The sequence below is a fragment of the Mustela putorius genome, unplaced genomic scaffold (genome assembly GCF_011764305.1).
Source record: "Mustela putorius furo isolate JIRA1106 unplaced genomic scaffold, ASM1176430v1.1 tig00003987_pilon_pilon_pilon, whole genome shotgun sequence".
Lineage (NCBI taxonomy): Eukaryota > Metazoa > Chordata > Mammalia > Carnivora > Mustelidae > Mustela > Mustela putorius.
This window is the reverse complement of record NW_025422126.1, coordinates 17,420,754-17,446,995: the sequence shown is the minus strand read 5'-3', so window position 1 is coordinate 17,446,995 and position 26,242 is coordinate 17,420,754. Positions and strand designations below refer to the sequence as shown.

Here is a 26,242-nt window from a genome sequence, read left to right as displayed (position 1 = left end):
TTTACTATTACATGCCTTGGAATTGGTCTGGTCTCCTTGATCTTGGGAGGGGCCTCTCTGCCTCTAGGACATGAATGCTTGTTTCATTCCCCAGACTAGGGAAATTCTCAGCTATGATTTGCTCAACCATATATTCTAGTCTTCTTTCTCTCTTCACTCCCTCAGGGATCCCAATAATTCTGACATTGGAACTTTCATGGCATCATTTATTTCTCTAATTCTGTTTTCATGGATTTTAAGCTGTTTGTTCCAGGCCTCCTTCTGCTCCTTCTTTTCTATCAGTTTGTCTTCAAGATCAATAATTCATTCTTCTGCCTCATTTACCCTGTTAGAGTATCTATATTAGATTGGATCTCATTGATAGAATTTTTAAGTTCTTTAGATCCACTCTCATTTCTGCCCTTAGTGAATCTATGTTGCAATTGATAGGTTTCTCCAGCCTGACTATTGTCCTCATAACTCCTACCCTGAATTCTATTTCTGACATCTTGCTTAGATCCATATCCATTAGATCTACAGGATAGGCCATTGTCTTTGGGTCTCTTCTTTGTTGGGAGTTCCTCCTCCTAGTCATTCTGTTGAGTTGTGGTTGAGGGAATATACTACCAAAAATACCACAATCCAGGCAAAGTGTACCTTGGGAAGATTAAGCAGAATTAGAAGTTACCACCAAAAACAAAACAAGCAAACAAAAAAACAGCCAAAATGAAACCAAAGAGTAAGATTTATAAAGTAGAAAAACAAAATAAGCAAAAAGATAAAAAAACAACAACAAAAAAGGAACCCAGAATAAAAGGGGTGACGGATGATGAGAAGGTGGTTATAATCTCTTGATCTGGGCGAGGAAGTTCTTCCTGCGTGTATTTTGTTCTCTTTGCTAGAGAACTCTACTTCCCAGAGATACACGGAAATTAAAACTGGCATATATATAATGGTAGTATTAAATAGGAAGGAAAGGACTGTCTTGAAACTTATATATATTTAAAAAAATGAAAAAGTTCAAGTTAAAAAGTTACTGTGGAATTTGTTTTATTAAACATCTAGTTGAAATGATAAAGTAAAAATAAAAAAAGAAGAGTTTTAAAAAGAGAAAAGTTGTATCTATGAAACATACAGGCCGTGAGGCAACACCAGGAGTTTAATATACCGTTTTCTCCTGGTTTGGGGGTTTTACAGTTTTATGGGGACCCTGTGGTTGTCGTCCTCTTGTTCTTTCAGATTGTCTTCTGGGGGAGGGGCCTGTTGCATTGATTTTTAGTCAGTCCTGCTTGGACAGAGTTGTGCTTTTGTTCTCTGGAGTTTGGGCTTTTGTTCTCTGGAGGCTTTTGTTCTTTGGCAACTTTTCTTGCCTTTTTGGAGGGTCAGAGCAAGGTAACCTGTCCACACCCAGATCTCTGCCTGAGAGATCTGCCAAATCCTCCAGAACATACAGATTCCCCATCTGTAAGCACCGCTGAAAACTACAGCCTCCCACAGGTGGTACACACCCCCAGCGACCCTCTCAGTGGTTGTCCGAGACCTCTGCTTGTCTCTGTACCCCTGTGCCACCAAAACCACGAGTGATACTGGTCTCAGTGAGCCCAGCCCCCATTGCTGTCATTCCCGGGACCATGGGCTCCAGTCCAAGCTGGGTCTTCTCTGGTGCAGGTGGTGGTGACAGTGGCTCCAGCAGTGGCAGAGGCTGCCACCAGGCCCAAGGACTGCTGACTCAAGTCTGTGCCAGGTCCTTTCGGGCATGGGCATTAAAGGAATCCAAAATACATCTTCTTGTAGTTATTGACAATCAACTGCTTAAAAATAATTGGAATCATCACATTTTTATCTTACTCCCCTGGGACTAGGCAGTGTGATAAAAATCTCTAGTGACCTGACATTCTGACCTCTTCCTTTATGTTCAAGAAAGCCTGGGATAATGCCAAGGAATGAGTGTGAACTTATTTTAGGGTATAATTTTGAATTGGCTGTAGTCAAGAAAAATAAGTGAACTATGTATCAGCTAAGACGTTTTAAGTTGTTTTTAATAGAAATGATTTGTAACAGCTTTAACTCCCTGCCCCATTGCTCCCAAACTGCTGTATTTTAACATCATGACTGTACTGTGATCTGAGAAGTATGTGATTGGAGTAGGAGTCTCTAACAGCTATACATTGTAGGATAATAATAAAAGCCAAAAATTATTACCTAATTGCCCCAAATCATAGAGTACTAAAAACATTTTTATTCCATTCCCAAGAACTTGAAAATATTTTTAAACTTTTTATTTGAAGCAGGTTTGAATTTTGCAGACCTCCCCTTGGCCAGACTGCCTTTAGAGAGATGTTTAGCTGCAGAACACATTGCGTTTTGTTGCTAGTTCAAATTGATCTCCCTACCTTGGTAAAAAAAAAAGTCACCAGTCCAGCAATTAGGAACTGCTGTGCTCTTCTGTTTTTAGCTGATGTCCCATATTGAGAAAATTGCACTTTACTTTGCTTGAGTTCTATTCTTGAGTAACGCTCAAGTTAAGAAGCAAGTGTGGCTGGTAGCACTTAATTTTTTCAGTGAATAAAGTACTGTAAATGAGATGGCCCATATAGTCAGACTTCCAGTAAATACAGAATCATTAATTTTAATTTTCTCTTCCCCCACTTTCAATGACCTTTGGCCTTTACCTGGACTCTTTCAGTAGCCTCCTAACTGATCTCCCTGATCCAACTCAAGTGCTCAAATCAATGACTGTAGTGCTGCGGTAGTGATTCCTCAACAGACAGCATCCGCTCACTTCCCTTTCATAAAACTTTTAAATAACAGTCCTGTTTTTGAGAAATTAACATTGAAAGTTCATGATTCAGTCCTAAGAATTCTTTCAAATCTGTTAACTTGAGCTTTTGCTCTTCCTTCAACACACCAATCTCTAAATCTCTCCCCGTCCTATGCCTTAAACTCTGTTCTCTGAAATAAGTTGCTTCCTTAAATGCCCTCCTATCCCTATTGGCTTTATCCTTCAGGATAAATTAAGTTTTGTGACACCATTCAGTCTCCTTTTTGTCTTTGCAATCTTCTCGTTCATTCATATTGCCAATATTTACTGTTTTCCTTGTGCCAGGCATTGCTGGGAATAGAGAGATGGACCAAGGTTCTTATCCTCATTCATCTTCTATTCTAGTGTTAGTTATATAATAAAGACAATAATTAAATGCTTGAATCTGTAATTCCAAGTAGGAATAAGTGCATTATAAATAACAAACCAGAATATATAATAGAACTATTTTTGATGGTAGTGGGAGGCTTTTATATATTCTTTAGCTATAGACAATATATACTATTTTGGGAAATTGTTTTGCATGTTTTTTTCTTTGTTATAGCTCCTTAAGGTGATAAATCCTTTTTACCTTTGTCACCTTTAATCCCTTCTGCAAAACGGTCAGTAAGTACATGCTGACCACATAAATGTAAATATGTATGGAAAGGTAAACAAATGAATTATTCTCAGCCATGTTTTATCTTGAATTCATTGGAAAGGAAATCCTTCGTGAAGTAATAAGTAATACTCCCAAGATGACAAATTGATTTCTTAACAAATACTGGGCCTCTAGCCAAAGACCAAATTATCTTCAGCACATGGATTAGAGTAATAAGATATTCTTAGAACTAGGCATCTGGGTCATTTAATGTTCAAGGTATCTTTAAAGAGAGATGGAGTTTCTATTAGCTAATCTATGTTCTGTAATTTTATAAATGAAGAAATCATTTATTTCCTCAAAAAAAATACATCCACTGTACCAGTTTTAAGAATTAGTTTAAACTAAGATTTTTGTTGTAAAACAATTTTCTGGGGGCAAAAATGCAAATTTTGCCTAAAGGTTTGGAAGAATGTATATTGTAGAGTCATTTAAAATGTTGTAATTATAGACGTACCTGTGTGGTGCAGTTGGATAAGCATCTGACTCTTGGTCTCAGCAAAGGTCGTGATCTCAGGGTCATGAGATCAAGCCCCACAATGGGCTCTATGCTCAGCATGGAGTCTGCTTGAGATTCTCTCTCCCTCTGCCCTCCCACTCATGCTTGCTCTCTCTCTCTAAAATAAATAAATAAATCTTTTTAAAAATGATGTAATTATATTGCCTAAGCACTATATAAAAGGCCACCCTTTTTTAAAAAAAAATTATTTTTACCATATTAAGTGTCTCTTTAATCCCCATCACCTTTTTCACCCATCCCCCCACCCACCACCCCTCTGGTAACCATCAATTTGTTCTTTATAGTTAAGAGTCTCTTTCCTGGTTTGGGCCTTTCCCCAACTTTTTCCCCTTAAAAGTCCATCTTTATAGTGGATAGCTGGTGCCTTGTTCCAGGTTGTCCGTTAATTCACTCTAATTTTAATTAAATCTTTTACTTCATCTATTTCTTAGCTTCCATGTCTATATCGTGGGCTTCTGCAATCCTGCAGTGTATCTCAGAGCCCCCAGGGTCCTCTGCTCTCTTTATAGATCTATGTAATTATACTGAAGTCCCCTACCCTCACCAGCGGCATGTTCTAAAACAAGAAGAAATCAGAGTAAAAAGTACAGCATAGAAGGAAGCAAGTGTTCCCATAGGGATTAGTTGGTAATTTTTGTTTTCTTTGTCTTAAAAAAACAAAAAAGCACAGTGTATGGCAATGTTTGTTTAAGTTCTTTGGTTGTGGTCAGTAGCTATCCTGTTATCAACTCTTGTTAATTTATGCTAAAAAGCAAGTTATGGAAAATCTGTGGAATAGCTTCAGAATTAAATAAAACTCTGAACAGGCCTCTGAAAGGACCAGGACTATGCCAATTCTGAAATTAACATAAACGAATGAAGACTCTCCTTAGGGCTTCACCATGAGGATGAATAAATCCCATCAATAACCATGACATTCTATGCTGCTCAAAATTTAAAATCTAGGGATGGAGAATTTGATTGGCTTTTCTTGGATCACCCCTATGTCAGGACAGCTGGGTAGTGAGGCGTTTTGATTGAAAGATTCACTATGAATGTATCTAATGGAAAAGATGCAGTTCCCCAATGGAGAAATCCAATGCTTTTCATAAAGGAAATGAAAACAGATGTTCAACAAACAAAATGTTTACCTCACACAAGGTTTCAGATCTAGTAAAGGGTTGTCATAATGGAAAGAGAAATGATTTTGGCATTAAATGACTTGGAGTTCAAATCTGAGGTTCCCTATTTAGTAGCTATTATATGGAGATTATTTTGCATTCCCCAGAGGTTTGTTCTCAGGATAAATGAATCTATACAAATTAGTGTCTAACTCAAAATGAGTACTTAACCAATTGTATCTATTATTCTTGCTATTTTCGAAGAATGCATGTGTCTAGGGTATTTAGGGACAAGAATGCAAACATTACTGAAGAACCCTGAATGCCACCTAAGAAGACACAGCTGAAAGACATTCAGGAAGCAGCCTCGGGATGTGTGCCTTTCCTGATATCTGATTGCAAAAGTCACTATCCTAAATTAATCTTAGAGTTGCCGACTGCTGTGTCCTCATTGCTGAGCTGGCCTCCTCCTTTCATTATCTTTGGCCCAAAGATACAGTGTTCAAATAATGGAATAGAGGGAGTAAAGTGAAATGTTTGATTAAAATATGAGATGCTACTGTTTTCTCTCACTCTATTATTTGATACTTTCCAAACATAATCCTATTAAAACCAGGATTTTTGTATGTGCAGAGCATACTAAGATGTGTGATGGGCAGGAGGAATCTGTGCGGGTGTAGGTCTTATAAGCAATGGATACGTTTCCTATAGGGAATTTAAAAATAATAATAAAAACCTGGGTGGCTCAGTGGTTTAAGCCTCTGCCTTCAGCTCAGGTCATGATCTTAGGGTCCTGGGATCCAGCCCCGCATGGGGATCTCTGCTTGTCAGGGAGCCTGCTTCCCCCTCTCTCTCTGTCTGCCTCTCTGCCTACTTGTGTTCTCTCTCACTGTCGAATAAATAAATAAAATCTTAAAAAAAAAAAAAAGACTATCTGCTCTCTACTACTACTATGTGTTGGCACTTCTAAACAATGTTCATGTTAAAATAATCTTCTTTCAGTAAAATCTCTCTCTTTTCCTCTTCTTGATTCATCCTTCTAAGTGTGTACTACCTTTCCTGTCCTATTACTAATTTTTGGATAATAATCTCCATATCTTGTTCAATTTTGTAGCCTTAATAATAACAGGCATTGACCTTATGCTCATGTGAGTGAAATGAACCTGGGAACTTACCATAGTGATTTACTTGGTCTATGTTACTCTCTTTAATAAAGATTTTTGACTCAATGAATTTAAATCTCAGGTTTCTTGTCTGAAAAATAGGATAATAACGCTCACCTGTGACCCTGAACACTGTGATGTGGATCAGCAAAAAATGTGTAAAGTCCCTGGCACAATGCCTACCACTCAGTCTTTCAAAAATGCAATTGCCCTACTGGGTATTTACCCCAAAGATACAGAGGTCACGAAAAGAAGGGCCATCTGTACCCCAATGTTTATAGCAGCACTGGCCATGGTCGCCAAACTGTGGAAAGAACCAAGATGCCCTTCAATGGACAAAAGGATAAGGAAGATGTGGTCCATATACACTATGGAGTATTATGCCTCCATAAGAAAGGATGAATACCCAACTTTTGTAGCAACATGGTCGGGACTGGAAGAGATTATGCTGAGTGAAATAAGTCAAGCAGAGAGAGTCAATTATCCTATGGTTTCACTTATTTGTGGAGCATAACAAATAGCATGGAGGACAAGGGGAGATGGAGAGGAGAAGGAAAATTGGAAGGGGAGGTGAACCATGAGAAACTATGGACTCTGAAAAACAATCTGAGGGTTTTGAAGGGGCAGGGGGTGGGAGGTTGGGGGAACCAGGTGGCAGGTATTGGAGAGGGCACAGATTGCATGGAGCACTGGGTGTGGTGCAAAAAACAATGAATACTGTTACGCTGAAAAGAAATAAAAAATTTTAAAAAAAATGGAAGCTACTTATCGTGACATCACTGAAATCATTATTAGGTCAGCAGATGCATAATAAAATTCTATCATATGTCAGACTAAGCTATGGGGAAACAGAGGTTAACAAGACATTTCTCTTGCTCTGGAGCAATCATCAACAGACATACACTTCAAGGTGGTCTAAAGTCTCTTCTGTCCTCTGGAAAGAACTGGTAAAGAATATAGGGCAAGGCATAGATTGCAAGCTTAAATCCTATGGGGAAAAAAGGCATTCAGGAGAGGTTTCCAAGTAAAAGTACCAATGAAACAGAGTATATACTACCTAGAGATATCATGTGATGGAAAAAAATCAAGTTAATCATTCGAAGTCAGAAGATAATATGAGTTAGAAAATCCTTCTGTAAAGATGTTAAGTAAAAAAATAATAAGACACAAACTATAAATTTCAACGTGGAAAATCACCTAGAATAATTAGTGGAAGAAATCTGTCACATTGTTAAAACTGGTTGTCTCTGAGTGCTGGGATTATAGGCAGTTTTCATTTTCTTTCCTTTATGTATGAAGTTTTTCATTTCAAAAATCAAAAGGTATAACTGTAAAATTAGAAGAAGAATCATGGTCCCTGAGCTGCTGAAAACTAAAGGCTGCAATTGTTAAAAATACAACTTTATTTACTAGGCCCTAGAGCAAATAGCAGTTTCAGCTGAGAAACTTAGAAGAATTTTTGGTTCTATGGATGTCTCTTGAGTGAGATGTGACATGTGTGATTTACTTTTAGATAAAATGGTGCTGAAGGTTACCTTGCAGAAGAGAGTGAAGGGAAGTTGCAGAGAGTTGTGGCAAACTTGTTGGAACTTTAGAATGTGTTTTAAATACTCAATTCTTTCAGAAAAAATGTTGGACCATCAGATAATGAGTCACTGATTTTGAAATAAGCCCTTTCTGACCTCTGACCCTTGCCCTGAATACCTTTCTGCTTTTCTACTAGTGAGAGCCTATTTACCTCCCAGTCCAAGGGAGTCCAGCTCCAAGAAGACAAGACTGACTCCCCCAACTTCGTTTCCCCCAGCACTGTGTGTGTGTGTGTGTGTGCGCGCGCGCGCGTGTAGGTGCCTTCAAAGCTCTTATCACACAGCCCAAAAATATTCTTTGTGTTTCTCCCTTAGTGGACTGTGTTTACCATTATTCTGTTTTAAATATCTCCACAGAGTGTTTGGAATATGAGAGAAGACTAATAAATTTCTTGTCACCACATGTCAAATCCAAGTACCATCTCAGTCCTTATCTTACTTGACCACTAATGCTGATAATTTCTGTCCTCCTCTACCAGCTACTGAGGATTGCTCCTCAGTGTTTTTCATTGCTGATATCCTGAGTACATATGTTTTCTAGAATTTAGTCTGTAACCCCCTCCTCTTCTGAATAGCTTCTCCCTGACCAGGCTCATTTCCTTCTCTCAATTTGTCTCCACACATGTGACAATGATATCCACATACCTTTTTTACAGCCAGACCTCACTGCTAAAATCCAGATCCACCCTGCATGTCCTGGCCATTTTTACCCATACGCCCTATGGGCGTTCATACTCATCATGGTCACTTACGGACTCCGTAGTTTCTGGGTACCTCCCTCACCCAGGATCAACCTCCTCTTCCCGAGTTTTGTATCTCAATGAATCTCACTCTTTTTCACCCTCTTTTCTTTATCTAGAATATGTTGATGACCAATTTCTTCTTATTTTGTATCTTATAGCGATCCTTCTTTTCCCTTCTTCTATTCTCCTTCTCTATTCCCCAATTTCCTTCCAGTTTTCACACCTTTATCAACTCTTAATATGGACTATGGCAATAGTCTAATAACTGATCAACTAAATATTATCTTCAAATTATTCTAAGGTAACATTTCCAAAAGCACAGTTGTTACTATGTTACTCTCTTGGTTCATGTCTCTTCATCACCTACAGAAACAGTCCTCAGGTAGGAGGTTCTGTTCTTCATGAAACAAACTTTGAATGGAGTTAAACATACAGAATCCTCATTAAGAAAGATCTTTGAGGTCAACAGCTGTTGAAGGGAGGAGAAGAAAGCAGGAGAGGGCAGAGGGAAAGGTCAAACTGTGGTGTCAACCTGTAGCAGCCTCTGCTCATCTTCTTTTCCTAATGCTCTAACCTCCAACCAGACTGACTGATTTGCAGCTCCTCAGTTGCTCAGCTCAAGCTTTTCTGTCTTTTCCTTTAGATAATATTGGCCATTCTCTCTTTTATGTCCCACAGTGCTTGGTACTACAGAGTATTACACTTTTGATTTTTATGCCTCTCTTTAGTAGATACTAAGCTTCTTGAAGTCAGGCATTCAACTTACTCATTGTTTATCCTAGGCACAAAACATATATAACGTGTATCTGGCATGTAATACCCACTTAAAGGAACAGTATGGAAAGATGGATGGATAGAAAGAAGGATAAAAGCATTATCATTATAAGACACTGAATCACTCTTCAATTCTAGTGTAACTTTTCCTGAGAAGATGCCATTCTCTGATTTTCTGGGAGAGGAACAAGGATGAGAGGAGACAGTGTGACTTAAATAGATGAGGCCCAAGACCCAGACAAGTCAGCAAAACCAGGAATGAGCAGTAAAATTCCATAAACAAGAGTATTCAACCTTCAGGTGGTGTTGGCAGAAGGGATCAGGAATCTGGGCTGAGGGAGAAGAAAAAAAATCTAAGAATACAGAAGCATAGTTTTGTCATAGTATCTCAGAATGCTAGGAAAGATCTTTGAGGTGTTCATCAAACCTTCATTTTTCAGAGGCGAAATGTTAAGGTCCTAGGAAGTAAGAGATCAATTCACCTGTCTATCCATCCATGCAATTATCAGTGCATTCAATATTCATTTGCAGTTAATGAGAACCTACCATGTTTAGATAGTACGCTAGTCACTGGGAATGTAAATATGAATAGTCATGTTCTTTTCTATAAAGTAGTCCTCAATGTGCTAGAAAGGAAATTGATATAATCAAAAGACTGCAATTCAATGTGATAAGTGCATGAATATAAGATTGTGAATTAGAGATGCCAGGAATGAAGTTCTAATCTTTTGGTGGGGGAATTGTCAAGTGTTATGGTAACTGATAATGAGTATGAGCCCCAAGAATGAAATCAGGTTTGGAGTCAAAGGTTTTGAGAACCAGCATCTCTCTACATTTTTCTCTGCATTCAGAACAGGTAACAGATACAAGAATCTGGCAGAATCAAGAAGATAGATTAGTCTGAAGTAAAGGAGGAAGAGGAGTTGATTTCTTGCATGCCACTTTCACTTCTGCCTTCTTCCATTCCAGAGGTTGCCAAGGGCCGTGACATAAGCAGCACTACACTCATTCTAGATTTTCTTAGTTGAACTTATTTATCCAGAGTCCCTTTATTTGTTTTTCTCTAAGAAAAAGGAAAGAAGGAAGGGGAGAGGGGAGGAAGGAAAGAAAGCCCCTAGAAACAAAGATTGAAAACTAGTACCTCTTTTTCTGAGGCTCCATTTTGAACATGGCTTCATGATAGCTTTGGTAGCCTGGTGATTCCACAAGCCCTTCAGGGACCAGGCATGAAACCTTCTATGAATTACTTCAGTGAATCAGGTCAGACTGCCACAACATTTCTCAGACTTAACCTTAGGAAATAAATTGAGAAGAGGTGTTTGGTATATATTTAATCAGATGAAAATTTGCCTTATAAATAATAATATTCTATGCAGTCATTTGGATTTGTGACTCTTAAATTTATATCAGCAGCTATTCTTCCCCCCCCCAAAGATACATTTTATTTATTTCTTTTCTTATTTTCAGCATAACGGTATTCCTTGTTTTTGCACCACACCCAGTGCTCCATGCAATCCATGCCCTAATACCCACCACCTGGTTCCCCCAACCTGCCACCCCCCACCACTTCAAACCCCTCAGATTGTTTTTCAGAGTCCATAGTTTCTCATGGTTCACCTCCCCTTCCAGTTTCCCCCAACTCCCTTCTCTTCTCCATCTCCCCTTGTCCTCCATGCTATTTGTTATGTTCCACAAATAAGTGAAACCATATGATAATTGACTCTCTTTGCTTGACTATTTCACTCAGCATAAGCTCTTCCAGTCCTGACCATGTTGCTATGAAAGTTGGGTATTCATCCTTTCTGATGGAGGCATAATACTCTATAGTGTATATGGACCACATCTTCCTTATCCATTCATCTGTTGAAGGGCATCTTGGTTCTTTCCACAGTTTGGCGACCATGGCCATTTATCAGCAGCTATTCTAACACTGAAATGCTCTTGCCAGAAAAAGGAGCAGGGTGTGGAAAATATTAAAAGAAAAAGCTCAAAAATTTAAAAATTAAAAAAATAAAATATGCTACATTGTCTAATCTCTGCTATTCAGATATAAATTGAGAATTTAAATGGTCTGTGCCCACGTTAAGCTCAAACTGTACTCAACCAGTTGCACCATAAATGTGTGTACCCTAAAATGCCAAGCAGTTTCCCATATTTCTTTCCTAGTATTTTGTTCTCATTTTGAAACAGAAAAACAATATAATGAGGACATTATTGGGAAAGCAACTACTATTTGTCCTTGGGTCAGTTAGCAGTTAGTTAAATCCCATTGCTAGGACCAGACGCCAAAACTTACTGTTACAACACAAATGTTACCATACTTTGAACATTAGACCACTCTTCCTTCATTTGAACATTATCTTTTCTTAAAAAATTTGCACTAAGTTGAAAAAAATTATAGATACTCAAAGGATAAGATGTGAGTCTTTATAATATCTTACCATGGACTTCACTTATGACCAGCCATTAGCATGCCCACTGGTAAATCCTTAGTTGACTACAGTGAAAACAAGGTCAGTGAATCACTGAAGGATATTCCACCAACAATGAAGTTTTGCTAATATTCACCATCCTTGCTAAGGCAGGGCCAGTAGGTTCATAGAGACCATTAAAAGGTTTTTTTAAATTATATTAATTAACATAGAATGTAGTATTTGCCCCAGGGGCACAGGTCTGTGAAGCATCAGGTTTATACATTTCAGAGCACTCACCATAGCACATATGCTCCCCAGTGTCCATAACCCAGCTACCCTATCCCTAACACCCAACGCCCCCAGGAACCCTCTGTGTGTCTCTTGAGATTATGAATCTCTTATGGTTTTTCTACCTCCCAATCCCATCTTGTTTCATTTTTTCCTTCCCTAACCCCCACAACCACCCACCTTGCCTCTCAAATTCCTCATATCAGAGAGAGCATATAATTGTCTTTCTCTGATTGACTTATTTTGCTCAGCATAATACCCTCTAGTTCCATCTATGTCATTGCAAATGACAAGATTTCATTTCTTTTGATGGATGCATAGTATTCCATTGTGTGTGTGTGTGTGTGTATACCACATCTTCTTTATCTATTCATCTGTTGATGGACATCTAGACTCTTTCCATAGTTTGGCTGTTGTGGACATTGCTGCTATAAACATTCAGGCGTGCGTGCCCCTTCAGATCCCTATGTATCTTTAGGGTAAATACCCAGTAGTATGATTGCTGGTGACCATTCAAAGATTTTAACAAGAATAGAAATTACTTTCTGTCTAATCCCATGTCAAATCCAAAAATAAACTAACCAGCATTTTGACTTCTTCAGTCTTTTAGTTTCAAAAACAAAAACTACTCTAGTTCAAACATCCTCCAAAGAAAATTTAAGGTAAAAACATCATCAGGAACATAAAATAGAAATGACTGGACATTTCACCAAAGATTCCACGACTTCTGAAACTTTCTAGTATCATGTAATGATTCCAGAAAAGACACAAGCTTTCTTAAGTCTAATCTAAATTCCTTCGTACAGATAAAAGTTTAGTCTTTTCTGACCTAATTCCAGATATCCTGGGGAATAACTTTCTCCTCTTCATATGAAATACTCTGTCTTGATTTAAGATTTAGGGAGTTTACTTTCCGGCTTTTCTTTCTACATCTATGGCTCTACTAATAAAAAGAACATGCCCATGTACACGTTGCTGTCAGAAATAGTTTTGACAGAACTAACATTTAGGCTCCTATGTAAGTAAAACATTACCTGCCTTTCTCCAGACACTTTTTACATTGTTAGGATGGCCTTTAGTCTCTCAGGATGGCTTCTTACATTGGATCATAAATAAGGCCTCTCTGACCACCAACTGCCTGTAACAACACAAGACATTCCTTCTTCCTGAATCCTAAAATCCTTCCAGTCTTTGCTGAGTTCTAGCTAAGATTCTAGCCAGAATATTTCAGACACCCCAGGATTATGGCTCATGGAACCCTGCTGGTGTTATGTCTTTCCTCTCATAATTCCAGATGAGGCAATAATAGGGTACAAACATGATTTCTCCATCAGATATAAAGACCTGTCCAGTGGATTCGGCAAGGCCAATTTCCTACTTCCTAAGATCTAAATTCCACAGGGTCCAGGAGATCTATTTATGGGACAACAAAGCTGGGAACCCATTCTGAATGATAGACAACCTGGGATGAGTTGCTATGGTTGGACAGAGGTACTGAGAGATGGAGGAGCCAGGGAAAGAGGAGAGAATAATATACAAATTGATGCCTTTGTTGAACAACAAAGCTATGACTTCTAAGATGTTATTCCTAGGTACTTTGATTATATTTGAGATGAGGATCTGAAGCTCCTTGTGACAGGTGGGGTGATTGTATAACTTGCAAGGGCAAACTCTCAGTCAGCCTGTGTCAAGCCCTATGCAGCTCCCAAAAGGGTCTCTGTGAGTATACCAGTGTTCTCACCCACCACTTGGGGGACCAGTGACTGGGAAGATCCAAGTGCCTTCATCCTTTGTGTTGCCTGGGGTAGCTTTCACAAAGATACTGTTCTCAGAAGAGCTGTTAGTGGCAGCATGGTAAAAACTCCATTTCCTTTCATCTTTCTAAAATCACTAAATACTCCATTTTGCTGTAATTTTTCAGTGATGATATTCTAAGCATTTGAAAGCAAGAATAGTTTCTGCTTCTGATAGATGAAGCCAGATGGACTCAATAATAATTCTTTTAAATATACTCTAATTTGGGATCCTGCCTTTAAGCCACATATCACAATATCTCTTCCAAAATCTTAAAGCTGTGAAACAAATACTTTGTTAGGCTCTCTCAAAAAAAAAATTAAAAAAAAAAACAAAAACGGAAATGATGTCAGTTCTTTAGAATAAGTAAGAAGGAATGAAAGGATGGTGAGGGTAAAGCTTGGCTTTCAGAACAGAAAGCCACAAAAGGAGCCATGAATAAAATGGAATATTTTTGAAATGAGACAAATGGCTTTATGCTTCTTATATTAGCTATTAACTGCTGGGACTCATTAGATATACTATGCAAAAGGCAATAATTGAATGTGCGAACACTCTGCGGTGCCACAATGGCATTCCTATTTCTAGCGTCCACTATAATTATGAATCCTCCTCAATATATGGAACTCAGAAAAGAAATGCTGCCCTTGAATCAAGTTTGCCTGGTTCAAGGCATTTTTATTCTAACTCTAACTCATGGAGGTAGACATTCCAACTTACTGGATACAGAAAACCTCTTTGGTATTTCTGAGCACAGCACAGGAGATCTTCCCAAAGGGGTTTGTGGAGGGAAGGAAGATGAGAGACTTCTCGTTCTACCAGAGCTCCAGTGCTCCCATCCTTTACCAGGCCTAATAACTGTTCCTCATTGAATCCCACATGGTTTCTAAGTGCCTCACCCTGTCCTGCAGGGTGTTCTCTCACACAGAGTCCCTTCCTCCATCAGGCCAGTTCCCAGGACTTAAAGCTACTTATCAGTCTTTTCAGCCATCGCTGAGCATAACCTCAGCCTGATGGCCTTTTCTGCCTGTATTTAAATTTAACCTACCAACTTCCATCAACTAAACCATTCCTATAACTCTCCATCTTTCAAAAAAAATTTTTTTTTCTCTCCATGAATAGCACAATAGAACTAGCTGTCAGGTCCTGAGTCTCCATTCAAAACAGTCCTATGTGTGCAGGATGCTGAGGTTTCAGTCAAGACGTTCTCAGATTTCGGTTAACAATAAGCTTGGAATAAACCTGGGTAAATGGGCGGCAACTGCTAAACACTTCTCTTAGTCCTAGGTTGCACTGGGAAAAGTATAATGGCCTAACAGAAATAACAGTCCTTGTACATGTGGCATCAATCATGTGTCAGTCAGCATATAACACCTGGAAAGAGTGTTCACATCAGGAATATTGACAAAACAGAGTATATACCAAGAGAGGCAAGCAAAGTACTTAGTGACTTAAGAAATGTGTCCAAATAACAATAGAAACATGTAGGGATATAGAAGACCAGTGGGCCATTTTCCCATCCAGATTGTTCCCCTTCCTATCTTATTTTCTCTTCTGTCCCCACCGTATACCATGCCCTGTAATAGGCACTGAGGAAACCAAGATGATAAGGCTCATCTCTGGTCCATTCCCTGAGGCTGCCAGCCACTTGTCCTCAGAATCTAAACACTGGATGCAATAGTACAACTCTGTCACAAATACCTCATGCTAGTTTAATTGTGAGGGGTGCACTTAACCACACTTGAGTTAATACTGTTAGTTGAATAGACTTTATTGCATAATGGAAAGAACACGGGCTTTCCAGTCAGATAAGATTGGGTTAAAATTCCATTCTGACCAATCCTATCTGTGAAATGTATATTTGGAGAGAGTTTGGCTTACGTGGCGATGATCACTATTCAAAAGACACTGGTGAATGCACCCAGTAAAAGGTGGGGTGCATTGTAGTGACTCAAAAATGTTAGTTTCTAAATCTCGCTATTCTTACTAGTCTTTTTTTTTAAATTTTTTTATTTTTTATAAACATATATTTTTATCCCCAGGGGTACAGGTCTGTGAATTGCCAGGTTTACACACTTCACAGCACTCACCAAAGCACATACCCTCCCCAATGTCCATAAACCCACCCCACCTTCTCCCAACCCCCCTCCCCCCAGCAACCCTCAGTTTGTTTTGTGAGATTAAGAGTCACTTATGGTTTGTTTCCTTCCCAATCCCATCTTGTTTTATTGTATTCTTACTAGTCTTAAAGCTCCTCTGAATTTTTTGAATTTAGCTTGACCTATTAATCCAGGGCCTAATGCACCTGACAAACTCTTGTTGGGTTCCATGTTTCACTAGATGAGTAATAGTTCTTTGTCTTAGAGGACTGTTGGAAAGATGAGCTACATTAAGGAATAGGCTTGCTTTCTAAGAACTATAAAGCATCACACGTATATGAGACGGGGATAATGATCATGACCACAATAAAAAGGGTACCATATACAATTGTCAAATCCAGTGCCACAGATAGGAAGTCTAAAGAATGAATAACTGTTAATGATAATGACGGTAGCTTGCCTCATTAGGTTTAACAACTGGTTTAATCCTCACAGCAACTCTTTGAGAGAAGTACTATAATTTCTCCCATTAAAACAAAGAAATTGTGGTACCAAGGGATTCAGGAATAAGAGAACACATCTAATAAGTCAGGAAACTGTGATTCATGGTCTGACTTCAGAATCTAGGCTAAGTATAAAAATCCCTTTTTCAGATCAAAACCAGGGTGGCACCACACCTTTAGTCAATGGTCTCTGCATGTTCCATTCATATACATCAAAACAAGCTGCATTATTTTTCACAAATCCTGAGACTGTTTCCAGCTCATTCCGTACATCCTTTGCCATGCAAAAAATAGGTCTCTTTGCACCCTGAGAATAATGGACTGAGCTTGGCAGAGACTATCATGATGAAAGCCACTCCGGCTGACTGTGGTTCTATTCACAGACTTTCAATTCTTCTGTCAAATCCACTTGTTCTGCGCACTTGAAAATGGCTATGCTTTTTCCCCAGGCAACTCCTCAAGCAAACACTGGTGCTCTTTCCTGTCACCAGGCTTCGTGGATAATTGGAAGGTGTCCGTGAGTGTTGGCATTTCCACAGCAGCTGTTGACTCAGTCTCATGCACAACAGGAGAAAATGCCTTCATTTCTAAAGAAATAAATCTTCACTTACAGTCCACTCAAATGGATACGGATTGTGACAGTCCGCCAGGAAATGACAAACATACTTACGAAATCTTCCTTCAGCCGTATGGATTCAAATGATCCTGAAAACAGAGCCAGGTTCTGGACAGGCAGGCTGAGTGTACCTAAAATGACTGCAATATGGCATGTCAGAAAAAAGGTAAAATAGAATTTCCAAGGGTTTTCATAAAAATTGCATTGAACTATTGGAGAAACTATAATAGTTACTGTTGATGAACTTGTTCTATGGCAGGAACTGAGCTAGGCACTTACCTCGTTTGTTCTTGCATCCATTGATTCATTCTTTTGAGAAAATGATAAACCACCTACATACAGTGTGCCAGGAGCTGTGGTAGGGGCTTGGAATAAAACAGTAATATACATGGTCCCTAACATCATAGAGCTCATAATCTAGTGGAGGAAACAAATGTTAGACATGTTGTTAAAAAGTAATTTTTTTTTGCATGTTCTACTATAATTTTTTATTTTTTATAAACATATATTTTTATCCCCAGGGGTACAGGTCTGTGAATCACCAGGTTTACACACTTCACAGCACTCACCAAAACACATACCCTCCCCAATGTCCATAATACCACCCCTTTCTCCCAAACCCCCTCCCCCCAGCAACCCTCAGTTTGTTTTGTGAGATTAAGAGTCACTTATGGTTTGTCTCCCTCCCAATCCCATCTTCTTTCATTTATTCTTCTCGTACCCACTTAAGCCCCCATGTTGCATCACCACTTCCTCATATCAGGGAGATCATATGATAGTTGTCTTTCTCCGCTTGACTTATTTCGCTAAGCATGATACGCTCTAGTTCCATCCATTTGCCATCGCAAATGGCAAGATTTCATTTCTTTTGATGGCTGCATAGTATTCCATTGTGTATATATACCACATCTTCTTGATCCATTCATCTGTTGATGGACATCTAGGTTCTTTCCATAGTTTGGCTATTGTGGACATTGCTGCTATAAACATTCGAGTACACGTGCCCCTTTGGATCATTTCCTTACACCACACACGAAAATAGACTCAAAATGGATGAAGGACCTCAATGTGCGAAAGGAATCCATCAAAATCCTTGAGGAGAACACAGGCAGCAACCTCTTCGACCTCAGCCGCAGCAACATCTTCCTAGGAACAACGCCAAAGGCAAGGGAAGCAAGGGCAAAAATGAACTATTGGGATTTCATCAAGATCAAAAGCTTTTGCACAGCAAAGGAAACAGTTAACAAAAGTAATTTTTTTTAAATGAAATATGATTAACATATAATGTTATATTAGTTTTAGGTGTATAAGGTAGTGATTTGACAATTCTATATATTATTCAAAGCTGACCACAGTAAGTGTAGTCACCATCTGTCCCCATATAACATTATTAAAATATTATTGACCAAATTCCCTCTGCTGTACTTTTCATCTGGGACTTATTTTATAAATGTAAATCTGTACCTTTTAATTCCTTTTATCTATTTTTCCCAACTCCCCTAACTCCCCTCTGGAAAAATGTCCAGTCTCTGTATTTATGAGTCTGTTGTTTTTAGATTTCTTTACTGGACTCTTTGTTTTTTAGATTCCACATAAGGAAATCATAAGGTGTTTGTCATTCTCTAACTTATTTTATTTTATATACAACCCTCTAGCTCCATCCATGTTATCACAAATAGCAAGACCTTGTTCTTTTTTATGGCTAATATTACATTGCAGATATATGCCACTTCCTCTTTATCTACTCATCTGTATATGGACATGGCTTATTTCCACATCTTGGCTATTGTACATATAGCTGCAATAAACATATGGGTGCATATATCTTACCAAATTAGTGTTTTCATTTTCTTTGGGTAAATACCCAGTAGTGGAATTACTGGACCATAGGTTATTTCTAGTTTTATTTCTTATAGGATAAAAGTAATTATTTAAATTAAAATTATGAAGTCTGAAAAGGAGAATTATTAGGCCCTCTCTATAATTCTCACTGGAGGAGATAGTTGAATTAAGATGAGAAGTGTAAGTGGAGGTCAGAGGGAAAAGCAAGATAGTGAGGAACAGAAGAAATTACCTGGGAGAAATCATTTAAATAACTTTGAAAGGCAAGTGCTATTCTTTCATTGTAGAGCTAAGGACACTGAAGTGCAGAGTGAATTAGTAACTTGCTTAGATCACACACTAGTACATACTAAGTCTACTAATTTGAACCCAAGTAAACATTTTTTCCCTAATAATTTATTTTCCATAGAAATTACATACCAGAAGATCTTTCTACCCATCATTAATACTTTACCTTTAAAAAGAGACACTCTTTCTGTTGCCAAGGATTTTTTTTTTCTCCATATCCATGGACGATAATAGATGAACATGACTTTTAACTTCAAAAATGACACCTGTGGGGCACCTGGGTGGCTCAGTGGGTTAAAGACTCTGCCTTCGGCTCAGGTCATGATCCAGGGTCCTGGGATGGAGCCCGGCATCAGGCTCTCTGCTCAGCGGGGAGCCTGCTTCCACCTCTCTCTCTGCCTGCCTCTATCTGCCTACTTGTAATCTCTGTCTGTCAAATAAATAAAATCTTTTAAAAAATGACACCTGTATTGCTCAAGATACATAACCAAAAGGAACTAGTAATATTTGGTTTCTTTTCCATCTCTAAGAAAAGGAAAAGATCTCTTTTGTCCTTTTTAAAATTCTCCTCCCTGATAAGGATTTAATTCTGATATATTAAAGATAAAATTTTTTAAAAATCCCAATATAATAGTTGATAGTTGTGTGAGGTCCTGGTATCACAAAGATGGAGATACCAATGGTTTGAGTTGTGAGTACCTGAACGTATCAAGGAAATAATTTGCCTTCCATGTTTTAAAGCATCTTATTCCTGGAACTCTTCCCTGGGCCAAAATTTTGGCTTACAAAGAGATGACAATGGTAGTAATAACACCAATCACAACAGTAGTTATCATTCAGTGGGAGCCTGTGTATAGGCACTTAACATTTTATTGATGTTTAAGACACACATTTTTTGGTCTTCATAATCAATGACAACTTAAAATTACAATTTTCATAGTTGTAAGTGAAACAATGCATGCTTCTTATAATCAATGATTTCTTCAGATCAACATTTGACAACATATTTCTATTTGATCTTCACACCAACCTATGAGGAAGTCCCAATACATTTTTTTTTTTTTTTATAAATGAAGAAACTGAGTCTTCAAAGGTTCAGGTAACATGTCTCAGATTGCACAGCCAGTAAGTGAGGAGAATGATTCTGACCCAGATTTGTTTGACTAAAGTTTGTGTTTTCTTTAGTCTTTGAAACACAATTGTGTCTTCGAGGTTTGCCTTAAAATGACCTAGTTACGCAAATGGTCATAACTGGATCAAATATTGTTTTCTGTGGTCATGTCACTGCATGTGCAAATTTATTACATGTGCCTGATTTCAGATGAGACCTCCTCAGTCACATAACATGAGAACATTTTGGATGGTACACTAGAAAGAAACCTAAAGTTCCAGTTGAATTTACAAAGCAAATGAATAAATCTCTAATTAAGTAGTCTGTATCTCATAACAATTTGAACTAGAGGCTATTTTTGTTTTTTCACACAATTTGGGTTCAAATTTTGTTTCTTCAACTTTGCAAGTTTGAGCAAATCATGCGCCTTTTTTGAGTCCCATCTCATAGTCCGTTGTATGCTGTATTCAGTGTTTATACAAACTTTTATGATGTCAGCCAGTACAGACTGGACCCAGCAGATGCACAAGCGCCCTCCCTTACAACACTGTGAAGAGCACACTTGGGTTGACCCACAGCTGGACACAACATGGAGCTACAGTCCAGGAAAGGATCCTCTCTCCACAAGTGACAAGGAAAGGGAGTCTCTGTGTCACTGCTAACACTTCTGCCATGAGTTCTAGGCACTGAGGTATTAAGTGATTTGTGTTTGCACAGCTGCTGGGATAATGGCACCTCCTCTACCAAAGCAAGGGCACAGAGCCACAAGCTTTACTTAGTACATGCTGGAAAACCAAGATAAAAGGGTCAGCAGTTGCATGAGAAATTAAAATATCAATGCTGAAGCTCAGGACTATTTTGAGAATTTAATTAGAAAATACAATTGCTTAGCAGCACGTAGGATATGGTAAGGTTTCTGTTAATGATGATATCAGTGATAGTGACGATGAGGATCGTATTTGAAAAAGACCAATTCATCTTAGATTCTGTTAAAGCACTGATTCTTCACTCTGTGTTAGGCACTATGCTAGTGCTAGGCAAATTATCTTATTTAGACTTCATAAAAACCATAAGGCTATTTCTATCTCCATTTTTTAAATGAAAAAAATGAGAGCTCAGAGAGAACACCAAGGTTTTCTGATTCCAAGTATGCCATGACACTGTCAAGTCTTATTAAAAAGAGTCCTTTCCATAAAAATATTTGTCATAGGATCACTTTTCATTATAAGATTTTCTGTATTTTAAAGTATTTATGCACATTTCCTCAGTATTTATTTGTCGCCCTATGGAAACTAATTGTTAAAAATACAATATGTGAATCAGAAACCAGATTTTATTTTTCCTCTTTGAAAACCCAACAAGCCCATTAGAAGAACTTCTATTGAAAAGTCTGCCAATAGCTTATATTGTTGAGGATTTAGAGCAACTGATATTTGTAAATTGCTGGTTGGAAAACCAGCAATTTCCTACGAACATAATATACATCAACCCTGGGACCCATTAATTCCACTCCTAGATATTTATCCAAGATAAATGAAATAAATGTCCAGAAAATATTTATACATGAATATTCATAGTCACTTTGTTCATAGCTGTACAAATTTGTAAATGGCCCAAATGCTCATCAATCACAGAATGGGCCAAGAAAATGTGGTAAACTCATATTATGGATTACTACTCACAACAACACAAATGACTCTTAAAACTCATTTTTTCCAGTGAATCATTTCTATAATAATGGTATTCAGAACAGTGGCTGCGGGGTGAGGGGGATTGACTTAGAAGGGGCATAAAGAAGTGTTCTTAGATGATGGAAGTGCTCACTCTCTTAGTAGAGTATGGGTTAGGTCAGTGTAGATACTTAAACCTCATTGAACTGCAATAGTTAAAATCTGTACCTTGGACTGTATATAAATTTTGTGTCGTACCAAAAAGAAAACACAGCAGATGCCAGAATTAGATTCTAGTATTTTACTTCATCTCTTCAGATTGAAGATTGTTTTTAAAGGATATCCATAAGGAGAAACACTGAGATGATTTTTATTAAGTTCCAAGCCTAAGTGCTTTTACCACTATGGCAGAGATTGGTAATTACCTCCTCCTTTATCCAATCACCCCTTCTGCTTGTGTAATTCCCAAGTTTAGGTAGACACATGGATCACCAGCTAAAGACCACACTCCTCAGCCTTTCCTGAAGATGGGTGTGGACATGCACGCTTAGGATCTGCCTAATTGAACATAATGTGTGTAACTTCTACATTATGACCTTAAAAGGGAGAGAATGTACTTTCTCCTTCCCTTCACACTTTTCTGCTATGACAGATATACTTCCAGCAGAAGGATACTGAACCAACCTCAAGCATGTGCCTATGACAAGGATGGAGCATTGATAGAGGAATTTGGATTCTCTCTCATAGTCCTGGAATGCCTACGGAGACTTCTAAAGCAGAAAGAAACTTCTCTCTCATTTAAGCTACTGTATTTGAGGAGATTGTTATCTAGCCACCTAATCCATATCTTAGCATAACCATTCTTTGTTTAGGCAACCTCCTTAGGACCCTGCTTCAGGGATCCACTAACATCTGCTTGAGGAGAGGATTGCAGAAAGGTCTGGAGGGTCTGCCAGATCATTGGTTCTTACACTGGATTCTTGGCCCTCGAATGAACCTCCGCTCCAAATGAAGCAGAATCTCTGAGAGAGATACAGCCTACCCCTGTTCTCCAGTTACTCCATGGCTCACAAGCTGCTTCAGAAATGTTCTGTGCCAGGTGCAGGGAACTCAAACAGACAGCAGATGAACCTTCGTAGTAAACCTCTCAGGCTGCATTTCTCCAGAGGAAAGACTATGGAGCAAACGCAGAATCTTTCCTCAAAGTTTTTTCCTGTGGCTGCCCAGAGATTACTTCCTGTCAGTCAGACCTGGCTTTCAAGGTTTCATTCCATCTCACCAGTTTAGAGTTTGTTTATTTTAGCTTCATTTGCTCCTGGTTTTGACACAGCAAACTTGTTCTCTCTCACTGCTTTTTAATCTGCCTACATGATCACCTCTAGGTCGATGTTGACTTTCCCGAAGTGAATGAGCCCAAGAGACTTAATTAACCTCTTTAGATATTTCCTTTCACTTGGCAAGCTCCAAAGTCAATTTTTTTTTCTTCAGTACATTTTATCTTCAAGGAAGCCTTGAGTTAGGCAGAAAGTTCTAGCCTCACCATTTGAAAGATGAGATACTTGAGGCACAGTGAAGAAAATAAATATGTCCAAGATTACATAAAGAGATGGTACAAAACAGGGTGTCCTGGTTACAAGTCTAATACTTATCTTCATGAAACTATGATCTCTCTCCTTTGTATCTCATTTGGAAGGCAGGATTGTAGATATGAGTGGAGTACCCACTCTCTAGGTGATGACCTGATGAGTAAGGACAAAAAAAAGAGAAGAGTTTTACATTCCAATAATTTAATCCTCTTTCCCTGTTTTGGTAAATGGCACCACCATGAATCCAGCTGTCTGAGACAGAAAAAAATAGACTTGATCCAAAACATTTCCCTTTTAAGCATTTCCCACAACAATCATCTGCCAAGTTTTATTCTTGTGACCTTTTTATTATTTCAAAAGATATGTCCCACTCCTTTATCCTGACCACTACTGAATAAAGCCTTTATGATGTTCAGTCTGATTTAATCAATAACATTAGAACTTTTATCCTCATCTCTATTTTTTATCTCCTCCAATCCATCCTGCATCCTGCTACTTCATGATCTTTTTATAATCTGACCCTGACACTTCCTGCTTGAGCTGCTGTAATTGCTTCCTTGAATTTTCTGGATGAGATTCAGATTCTCTGTCCTTGCATGCAGGACTCTTCCTATTCAGAAGCCTCTGCAATAGTGCAGGTTCCTTTCTTTCCCTTTGCTGTATTCACCCTTCATTCTGCCCCTACCGAGCTACTTGAGGTTTCTCGAATGTGTCATTCTATTTGCTATCTTTCTGCTGACATCTGAAAGCTCAATATATTTGGAGACCAAGAGAGTCATAAGTGTGCAAGAGGTGTAAGAGGATAGGGAGCAGTAGAAAGTGTGACACGTGTGCCAAAAAGAGGTGTAAGAGGATAGGGAGCAGTAGAAAGTGTGACACGTGTGCCAAAAAGCATGGAAAGTCAGATCTCAACCCTGTACTGAGATCACACAGAAGTGCTGTGAAACACCATTCCAACTACAGCTGCCAGATTGTTACCCTTGATGCCTCCATGCTTGCTGAGGCAAGTACCAGCAGTGTCTGTCCCCTGTGACTTTGCCTCATTTGGTCCAATGGAGTCTTACAGACTCAACTTCTCATCCTTTCCTCTGATCCCAGGCCTCCTCTTTTGGCATCAGTCTTCTCATGTGTGCCCTTTTACGTGTCTTTGCCATCTCTATGGCCAGCCGAGAGCCATGACAGTAGAGGCTGCTTATGTCTTGTTTTACCTCCACTTCCAGTGCTTACCACATAACTCGTGCTCAATAAACATCTGAGTGGATGGCTGTGTGAGTGAATTAGTCTTTCTGAATGGGAGGAATGTCAAGGAATAAATGGCCTGGATTTAGTGTTCCGGGCTACCAACAGGAATGTCTGTGTTCACAGGGAATGAGTTTTCCTCCGTCAGACCTACCCCATTTTCATGGTAGAAGGAATGTTTTCCAGAGCTCTGAGGGGTACCATTTCTCTTTAAGGTCCCCATGTTCCACTTCTCATTTTAAATAGCTAAATGTCAGCAATCTTGGCTTATACAGAAATGCCCTTCTTTTCCTCAAAAAATCACAACTAAAATTTTGTTTTGTTTTCTTTTGCAGTTAATTGACTGTCACTGAATGGTATGTAACAGAGAAATGCCCCCTCATCAGAGTTTCATTTCCAAACAAATACCACATTATGAAAAGCAATTAAATATTAAGATCGTAATCTCTTCATCTTCAATAATCTATGTGTGTATAATGTAGCAAGTTAGAGAGATAATGGGATCATAATTGGCTGAGAAAATGAGGTTGGAGGAATTCTGACACGAGATGGGCTTCAGGAGGAATGAAGGAGGCAAACGTTCAGTGTCCCTGGACATGAGGAGAAAAAGTGGCGACTGGAAAGAATCCTCGTAGGAGGTGGTGTGCCTTATTGAGGTTGGTAAGAAATTGGGGAGGGGGACATAAGAAAAAACTTACAAATTGCTCCTAGAAGAAAGGAAAGGGCTCACTTTTTCCCTGGAAATTTGAGTGTTTCATAAAAACTGGGTGCCTAATAACTAGAAAATCAGAGCTCTCCTGAATAGCAAGAAAGCAGAAATAGAAGAGACATCCAGGATTGAAGTTGCAACAGAGCAAGGCAGATTGTGAAGGGAATAGGGGGCATCAAGCTGCTGCCTAGTTAGAATGAGATCATTAAGGGAATGTGATTGTAATCAAGCTACTTCTGTGCATGACACCAGGATCCCACATCTGCCTGAGACAACAAGCTCTGAAGATATCACTGATTGAAGTTGGAAAAAATGGTAATAGGAAATCGGAGCCAGACAAACTGTTTTTCTCTGAATTAAGTGATGAGGGTACCTCAGAACACAGAAAGGCCTGTTATAGAAAGAGTCAAGAGAGACTGTCAAAAATCTTTTGTTCTATTCCCCTGCCTTCAGGAGGAATGACCTCTAAGCTAACATGGGTAGAAGTGAAGATCTGCTTAACTTGCAGCAAAAGAGCTCCTTCCACTAAGCCCTCTAAGGAACAATTATAGGAGTCTTTACCTAATTGGAGTATTCCTTTTTCCATTTATTGGGGTAAATTCTGAAGACCAGAGAAGTAGCAAATGTGTTGATTCTCTGTTGTCTATCACTTTCTGAGACATTGAACAGGGATCTAGCTGGCAGAGCACAGGACTCTAGGAGATAGACCATAGTCCTTGGGCACTGAGACTTTTAAGCTGCATGGTTGGGGAAGCAC

The 26,242-nt window shown here is 38.8% G+C and overlaps 2 long non-coding RNA genes across 2 annotated transcripts in view; one reads left to right on the top strand and one right to left on the bottom strand.

Moving 5' to 3' along the window:
- Positions 1-7,072: 7,072 nt before the first annotated feature.
- LOC106006930 lies at positions 7,073-25,199 on the top strand. Its single transcript, XR_001181280.1, has 3 exons — positions 7,073-7,170; positions 16,874-17,206; positions 25,112-25,199. It is a non-coding gene; the product is annotated as an uncharacterized LOC106006930 (long non-coding RNA).
- Positions 21,824-26,242, bottom strand: part of LOC106006929 — a 33,816-nt gene continuing 29,397 nt past the window's right edge. The window contains exon 5 of the long non-coding RNA XR_001181279.2: positions 21,824-23,690. This is a non-coding gene — a long non-coding RNA (uncharacterized LOC106006929). The remainder of the gene's footprint in view (positions 23,691-26,242) is intronic.